We start from the raw sequence: 9,419 nt of genomic DNA on the forward strand, positions 1-9,419 counted from the left end.
AATCATCTGAGGTGGGAAGACCCCTTCTAGCCCAGATCTTCTGAGGGGGAGGACCCACCTTTAATCTGGGCCTCTTGCTAGCAGCCATATAAAGGACTTGGAGGAAGGAAGCTTGTTCTCTTTGCCTGATTGTTCTTGCTCTACTAGAAAATCCATTCCTTCACTGGCATCAGAGCCTACTTGTTTGGTATTCTGTCACACACTGAAGACCAGCAGAGACCTTCAGCCTGGTGGACATAACAACTACTAGAATCTTGGCCCTTCCATTGCTAAACAGACATTGTTGGACTAGCAGAACCAACAACTGTAATTCATTCTAATAAATCCATTCATGTGTGTGTGTGTGTGACTGTGTATGTGTGAGAGTGTGTGTGTGCCTGTGTGTGTGTCTGTGTGTGTGAGTGTGTGTGTGTGTGTGTGTGTGTCTGTATGCCTGTATGTGTGTGCCTGTGTGTGTGTGTGACTGTGTATGTGTGAGAGTGTGTGTATGCCTGTGTGTGTGTGTGTGCCTGTGTGTGTGTCTGTGTGTGTGTGTGTGACTGTGTATGTGTGTGTGTGTGCCTGTGTGTGTGTCTGTATGCCTGTGTGTGTATGCCTGTGTGTGTGTGTGCCTGTGTGTGTGTCTGTGTGTGTGAGAGAGTGTGTGGCTGTGTGTGTGTCTGTGTGTGTCTGTATGCCTGTGTGTGTGTGCCTGTGTGTGTCTGTGTGTGTCTGTGTGTGTCTGTGTGTGGTGTGTGTGTGTGTGTGTCTGTGTGTGTGTGTTTGTGTGGTGTATGTGTGTGTGTGTTGTGTGTCTGTGTGTGGTGTGTGTGTCTGTGTGTGTGTGTTTGTGTGGTGTATGTGTGTGTGTGTTGTGTGTCTGTGTGTGGTGTGTGTGTCTGTGTGTGTGGTGTGTGGTTTGTGTGTGTGTGTGTGTGTGTGTGTGTGTGGTGTGTGGTGTGTGTGGTGTGTGTGTGTGTGGTGTGTGTGTGTGTGTGTGTGTGTGTGTGTGTGTGTGTGTGTGTCTGTGTGTGGTGTGTGTGGTGTGTGTGTGTGTATGTGGTGTGTGTGGTGTGTGTGTGGTGTGTGCCTGTGTGTGGTGTGTGTATAATCAGTTCTGTTCCTCTAGAGAACCCCAACTAATACAGATTTTGGCACCAGAAGTGGTTCTGCAGCAACAGAAGCACAATGACAAATTTTGAAGTGTCTGGAACAGGCTTTCCAGTCACAAGGCCTCCCCGGGAGAGTGGAGAGCACTGAAAGTCCATGGTGTGAACTGTTTCACAGACTCAAGGAGATAAGTGCATCACAGTAGCTTAACTCACCAACTGTGAGGGGCAGATTTGGTGACTCTGTACGAAACTTTTGACAGTTCGTAGGAAAATGATGATGCTGGTTGGCTGCTCCAGATATCTCTAGGCAAACTGACAAAGGAGAAGGTGAGCTCCATGAAAACATTAACTGAGTCCTAGCATCTCATAAAGCGATGAAGAACAACAGTTAACTCGGTGTTAAAACTGAATGGCTCCAAATTAGCATAAAGAGTCTAAAGGTTTATTGTTTCTTTTGTTGTTGCTGCTGCTATTTCAAGACAGGGTTATTCTGTGTAGCCCTAGCTGTCTTGGAACTTACTTCATAGACCAGTCTGGCCTTCAACTCAGACATCCACCTGCCTCTGCCTCCTGAGTGCTGGGACTAAAGGTGTGCACCACCACCACCACCACCACCAGGCTCAGACTAATGGTTTTTAAGTATGCCCTGTGAGAAAGTCTTATCTCCAGAGCCACAGAGCTCAAGTTTCAGAAAATTAAACCAAAGCCCTCATTATATGGTTGGCTGAACTATAGCAAAAATTCAAACCCTATCCTTGGTGGGTGTCAGTGGTTAAAGTAAAGGCATTAATTGTTAAAGGATGGGGTTTTATAACTTAGGATAGGGATGTGTAGGAAGACCCTACTGAAACTGAGAACTTTGAACCCCCAGCATCTCCAGGGTTTATCTCAGCTGAGGAAGTCATCTTTCCACCCTCGACAGATGTACTCACACCCCAACACCTGGAATATTGCGTTTTTCCATCTTTAACTGAGGAAATTAATCCTTTGTCTAGTAAATCAACAATGACTTTTCCTGAGGACAATGCTAAGCAAGACAATACTGATGTCCCCTAGGGACCAGTAACAGTTGTCTCTAGACCTATTACTAGACTTAAAGCTAAGCAGGCTCTTAGAAGAGAGATAGAAAGTATAGCTCATGGGGAGGTATGAGACACTACTAAAGAGCTTAATGAGTTTGCTAATTCATTCAAGCAGAAGTCTGGGAAATATGTATAGGAATGGATATTAAGGATGTGGAATAATAGTGAAAGGAACATAAAACTGGACCAGGCTGAGTTTATTGATATGAGACCACTGTATAGAGATTCTAAGTTTTATATGGAAACTCACGGTTTTAAATTTTTTAAAAGCTGGCTTGATTTGAATGGTTGGCTGAGCATTTGTCAAAAGACAGCCTACTAAAAAGAATTTGAAGATGACCAATAATCCCTTGGCTGAGTGGGATTTTTAAGGCTCAGGAAGTGTAAAACCTAACCCTCTACATGGGAAGGCCCAGAAGACATGCCTTTCACTGATCTTGTGGTGCAAAATGGTGAGAGGGGCACATTTAAAGAGCTTTGTTGTCACCCTCTTCCTTGAGACAGACCTTAGGGGTTGGACACTGCTACTTAGCTGGATGAGCTAAAATGCAATGGGTTTAATTGGGCCCCAAGGTAGCAGGGGCCAGGTAGCAGCGCTGACTCAACAAACACAAGGTGATCATAATCACTATGGCGGGCACACAGACAAATCAATCAATGTCTGCAATGGCCTGGCCCAGTGCTCAGCACAGACTTTTGTGCTGGCATGACTCGTGTGGACCTTTGGCACTGGCTAATCAGTAATGGTGTTTCCAGGCACGGAATAGATGAGAAGCCCACTGCAGAAGGAAACCTCGGCCTATGAACCCATTGTGAGGGTTGAACCCGTTTGTAGACCCAGCACCCACTGAATCATGGGATGGCCAAGTTCCCTTGTGGAAGGGCCTTGATAAAATAAATACCTAGGAGTTTTACTGCTAGCCTTTCTGCGGTCTTTCTCCGGAGGTGATTGTACACCAGAAGAAAGGAAACAATCAGACTTTCCAGGGTCTGTTGGATACTGGTTCCGAACTGACACTGACTCTGGGAGATCCCAAGAAATACCGTGGCCCTCCAGTTAAAGGAGGGACTTCTGGAGGTCAGGTGACTAGTGGGGTTTTGGCTGAAGTCTGACTCACAGTCAGTCCTGTGGTCCCCAAACTCATTATATGTTTGTTTCCCCCATCCCAGAATGTATCATTGGGATAGATATACTTAGGAGTTGGCAGAGTTCTCACATTGGTCCACTGACTTGTGGATTGAGGGCTGTTACTGTTGGAAAGGCTAAATGGAAACCTTTAGAGTTGCCGCTTCCAGGGAAGACAATGAATTCAAACCAGTACTGCATCCCTGGAGAAACTGCAGAAATTAGTGCTGCTATCACTAATTTGACTTGAAGCACGGGTGGGGAAGGTCCCACCACATATCTCCCTTTAACTCTCCTGTCTAAGCAGTACAGAAGACACATGGGGCATGGAAAATAACAGTTGACTATCAAAAACTCAGTCAAGTGGTGACTCCATTTGCAGCTGCTGTATGAGACACAGATTAACACATCTCCTGGTGCATGGTACATGGTATGCAGCAATTGATCTAACAATTCTCTTTGGTAGCTGTCCATAAAGACCACTAGTAGCAATTTGCTTTCAGTTGGCAAGACCAGCAGTATAGTGTAGCATGAATCTAATTGGTCTTAGTAATAAAAACCCAGAGTCATGTATCAGGGTAAATGCTGAAAGATCAGAGAAGTAAAGCAACCAGCCACTAAAGTTCTTACCTCTACAAAATCCTCAGACCGAAAAAGGGTTGAGCTCCTGACTCCTGCCTTGTATTTGTCTCTCTACCCAGCCATATCACTTCCTATCTCCACCTCCCTAGTGCTGGGATTAAAGGTGTGATCCTAAGTGCTGGGATCAAAAGTATGAGCTCTGTCTCTCTTTTAGACTGGTTTAAATCTCATGTAGACCAGTATGGCATTGAACTCCTGATCTTCTTGCTTCTACCTTCCAAGTGCCGGAATTAAAGGTGTGTGCTACCACTACCTGGCCTCTATGGCTAACTAATGGCTAGCCCCACCCTCTCATCTTCAGGCAAGCTACATTTGTTAGAGCACAAACAAAATGTCACAGTTTTACCTCAAGGATATATTAACCCTCCAGTGTTGCAGAGTTTTCTTTCCCGGCAGATTCTGCCACCCTTCTCAGCCCCAAATGAACACACAGAGGCTTATATTAATTATAAACTGTTGGCCAATAGCTAGGGCTTCTTGTTAGCTAGCTCTGTCTTAATTATTAACCCATAACTACTAATCTTTGTATTTCTACATGGCCTTATATTACTAGAGACCAAACCTAAGAATAATAGGAATAGAAGAAGGAGAAGAATCCTGCCCAAAAATCCAGAGAATATACTTTTAAAAACCATAGAAGAAAATTTCCCTAACTTAAAGGATATGTCTGTAAAGGTATAAGAAGCTTTCAGAACACCAAATAGACTGGACCAGAAAAAAAGTCCACATGCCGCATAATAATAAAACCACTAAACATACAGAACAAAGAAAGAATATTAAAAGCTGCTAAGGAAAAAGGCAGACCTATCAAAATTATACCCAACTTTTCAATGGAGACACAGACAGATGTCTTACAGACTCCAAGAGAACACAGATGTCAGCCAAGACTACTATACCCAGCAAAACTTTCAATCACCATACATAGGGAAAACAAGCTATTTCCTGACAAAGCCAAATTTAAACAACATCTATCTCTAAATCCAGCCCTACAAAAGGTACTAGAAGGAAAATTCCAACCCCAGGAGGTTAACTACAACCAGGAAAATACAGGCAATAAATAATCTCACACCAGCAAAAAAACCAAAGGAGGGAAACACAGACACACACACAGACACACACACACACACACACACACACACACACACACACACACACACCAACAAAATAACAGGAATTAACAATCATTGGTGGTTAATATATCTCAATATTAATGGACTCAATTCCCCAATAAAAAGACACAGACTAACAGAATGGATGTGAAAACATGATCTATCCTTCTGCTGCATAGAAGAAACACATGCATCTCAACAGCAAAGATAGACATTACTGCAGAATAAAGGGCTGGAAAAGATTTTTCAAGCAAATGGACCTAAGAAGCAAGCTGGTATCACTATTCTAATATCTAACAAAACAGACTTCCAGCCAAAATTAACCAAAAGAGATGGGGAATAACATTTTATAATCATCAAAGGAAAAGTCCACCAAGAGGACATCTTAATTCTTAACATCTATGCCCCAATTGCAAGGGCATCCACATTTGTAAAAGAAACATTACCAAAGCTTAAATCATACATAGAACCTCATACATTAATTGTGGGAGACTTCAATACCCCACTCTCACCAATGGACAGGTCATCCAGACAAAAACTAAACTGAGAAATAATGAAGGAAACAGACATTATGCGTCAAATGCACTTAGCTGATATCTACAGAGCATTCCACACAAACACAGAAGAATGCACTTTCTTCTCAGAACCTCATGGAACTTTCTTCAAGACTGACCATATACTTGGCCACAAATCAAGTCTCAACAGATTCAAGAAAATTGAAATAACCCCCTGTACCTTATCAGATCACAACAACAACAGAAACTCTACAAACTCATGGAAACTGAGCAACTCTCTACTTAATTACCACTGATTCAAGGAAGGAAGGAAGGAAGGAAGGAAGGGAGGGGGGAGGAGGAGGAGGGGAGGGAGGAAGGAAGGAAGGAAGGGAAAGAAATTAAAGACTTCATAGAATCAACGAAAATGAATGCACAACATACCCAAACTGATGGACACAACGAAAGTAGTGCTAAGAGGAAAGTTCACGCCACTAAGAGCCTTCATGAAGAATGTGGAGAGAACTCATACTAGCAACCTAAAAGCTCTAGGAGAAAAAAAAAGAGCAAACACACCCAAGTCAGGAAATAATCAAACTGAGGGCTGAAATCAATAAAACAAAAACAAAGAATCAATGAAACAATGAGTTGGGTTTTTTAAGAAAATCAAGGAGATAGACAAATCATCATCCAAACTTACTAAAGGGCAAAGAGAGAACAGCCAAACTAACAAAACCAGAAATGTAAAGGGAGACACAACAGCAGACACTGAGGAAATCCGGAGAATCATCAGGTCACACTTTAGAAACCTGTACTCCACAAAACTGGAAAACCTAAAAGAAATGGACAATTTTCATGATAGATACTACTTACCAAAGTTAAATCATTATCACATAAACAATTTGAATAGACCTATAACCCCCAAGGAATATAAATAGACATTAAAGGTCTCCCAATTAAAAAAAAAAAAAAAAGCCCTCGGCTAGATGGTTTTAGTGCAAAATTTTACCAGAATTTCAAAGAAGAACTAATACCAATACTTCTCAATAATTCCACAATACAAAAACAGATGGAACATTGCCAAATTTATTTTATGATGCCATAGTTACCCTGATACTTAAACCACACAAAAAACTCAACAAAGAAAGAGAATTAAAGACCAATCTCCCTCATGACCATTGCTACAAAAAAATACTCAATAAAATACTCAAAAACTAAGTCCAAGAACACATCAAAAAGATCATCCCCCATGATCAAGTAGGCTTCATCCCAGAGTTGCAAGAATGGTTCAACATATGAAAATCCATCAATGTAATCTACCATATAAATAAACTGAAAGAAAAAACCCCATATGATTATCTCCTTAGATGCTGAAAAAGCCTTTGGCAAAATCCAACACCCCTTCATGATAAAAGTCTTGGAGCGATCAGGGATAGAAAGAGACATACCTAAATATAATAAAGGCAATATACAGCAAAAATAGCCAACATCAAATTAAATGGAGAGAAACTCAAAGCAATTCCAATAAAGTCAGGGACAAGACAAGACTGTCCACTCTCTCCATATCTATCCAATATAGTACTTGAAGCTTTAGCTAGAGCAGTAAGACAACTAAAAGAAATCAAGAAGATGCAAATTGTAAAGGAAGAAGTCAAAGTATCATTATTTGTAGATGATACGATAGTATACATAAGGAACCCCAAAAATTCTCCTACAGCTGATAAACACCTTCAATAAAGTGACTGGATACAAAATAAACTTTAAAAAAATCAGTAGCCCTCCTATATACAAATGATAAATGGGCTGAGAAAGAAATTAGGGAAACACCACCCTTCACAATAGCCACAAATAATATAAAATACCTTGGTGTGATGCTAAAGAAGCAAGTAAAAGACCTTTTTGGCAAGAATTTCTTATCTTTGAAGAAAAAACTGAATAAGATATCAGACAAATGGAAAGATCTCCCATGCTCATGGATGGTTGGTAGGATTACCATAATAAAAATGGCAATCTTACCAAAATCTGTCTACAGATTCCATGAAATTCCTAACAAAATTCCAACACAATTCTTTACAGAACTTGAAAGAACAATACTCAACTTCACATGGGGGAAAAAAAACAGGATAACTGAAATAATCCTATGCAATAAAAGAACTTCTGGAAGTATCACCTTCCCTGGTTTCAAACTGTAATACAGAGAAATAGTAATAAAAAAACCACATGGTATTGGTATAAAAAACAGACAGGTTGATTAATGAAACCAAATATAAGACCCAGACATCAATGTACCTATGAACACCTTATTTTTTTATAAAGAAGCCAAAAATATACAATGTAAAGAAGAAAGCATCTTCAACAAATAGTGCTGGTCTAACTTGATGTCAGCATGTACAAGAATGGGAATAGGTACATATCTATCACCCTGCACAAACTTCAAGTCCAAGTGGACCAAAGACATCAACATAAAACCAGATACACTGAAGAGAAAGTGGGGGATAGCCTTGGATGCATTGGCACAGAAGACAACTTCCTAAACAGAACACCAATTATACAAGCAGTAAGATCAATAGTTAAGCTTTTCCTCTTCCAGGGATGGTGCTTAGAGGCGCTCAGAATGGTCCAGCATTTGGCATACTGACATAGGCTTTCCTACAATACAGCCTCTAACAAAACTAGGCTGTCTGGAACCCCTGGCAACAGGATTGTTTACCTTTATACCAAGAAGGTTGGGAAAGCACCTAAATCCACATGCAGTGTGTACCCAGGCAGACTTCAAGGGGTCCGTGCTGTCAGACTGAAAGTTCTTCTGAGACTAAGACAAAGAGGCATGTCAACATGGCCTACGGTGGCTCCATGTGCCAAGTGTGTCCATGACAAGATCAAGCGGGCTTTCCTTGTTGAGGAACAGAAAATTGTGAAAGTGTTGAAGGCACAATCACAGAGTCAGAAAGCAAAATAAATATACAGCCTTTTTACATAAAGGTCAAGGCTTGGTCAAAAAAAAAAAAAGATCAACAGTTAATAAATGGGACCTCTTGAAACTGAAAGGCTTCTGTAAGGCTAAGGACACCATCAAAAGGACAAAACAGCAGCCCACAGAATGGAAAAGACCTATACCAACCCTACATCTGACAGAGGACTGATCTCCAAAGTATATAAGGAACCCAAGAGACTGGACACCAACAAACCAAAGAATTCGATTAAAAATGGGATACAGATATAAACAGAGAATTATCAACAGAAGACTCTCAAATGGCTGAGAGTCACTTAAAGAAATGTTCAACAACCTTAGCCATCAAGGAAATGCAACCAAAACTACCTTGAGAATTCCTCTTACACCTGTCAGAATGGCTATGATCAAAAACACAGTGACGGCTCATGGTGGCAAGGATGTGTGACAAGAGGAATGCTCCTCCATTGTTGGTGGGAGTGCAGACTTGTACAGCCTCTTTGAAAATCAATATGGCAGTTTCCCAGAAAATTGGGAATAGATCTACCTCAAGACCCAGCTACACCACTCCTGGGCATATACCCAAAGGATGCTCAATCATACCACAAGGATATTTGCTCAACTGTATTCATAGCAGCTTTATTCGTAGTAGGCAAAAACTGGGAACAACCTAGATGTCCACCCATTGAAGAATGGATAAAAAAAAATGTGACACATTTACACAATGGAGCACTACTCAGCTGTTAAAAAAAAATGACATCAAGAAATTTGCAGGCAAATGGAACTAGAAATGATCATCCTGAGTGAGGTAACCCAGACTCAGAAAGACAAACATGGTATGCACTCCCTCCTAAGTGAATATTAGCTACAATCCACAGACCCAAAGAAGCTAAGCAACAAAGAAGTCTCAAGTGGGGGACATACA

The 9,419-nt window shown here is 41.1% G+C and overlaps 1 pseudogene; it reads left to right on the forward strand.

Moving 5' to 3' along the window:
• The first annotated feature begins 8,158 nt into the window (after nucleotides 1–8,158).
• Nucleotides 8,159–8,503, forward strand: LOC100753380 (annotated as a pseudogene).
• Nucleotides 8,504–9,419: the final 916 nt, after the last annotated feature.

This window comes from Cricetulus griseus, chromosome 3 (assembly GCF_003668045.3).
Source record: "Cricetulus griseus strain 17A/GY chromosome 3, alternate assembly CriGri-PICRH-1.0, whole genome shotgun sequence".
Classification (NCBI taxonomy): domain Eukaryota; kingdom Metazoa; phylum Chordata; class Mammalia; order Rodentia; family Cricetidae; genus Cricetulus; species Cricetulus griseus.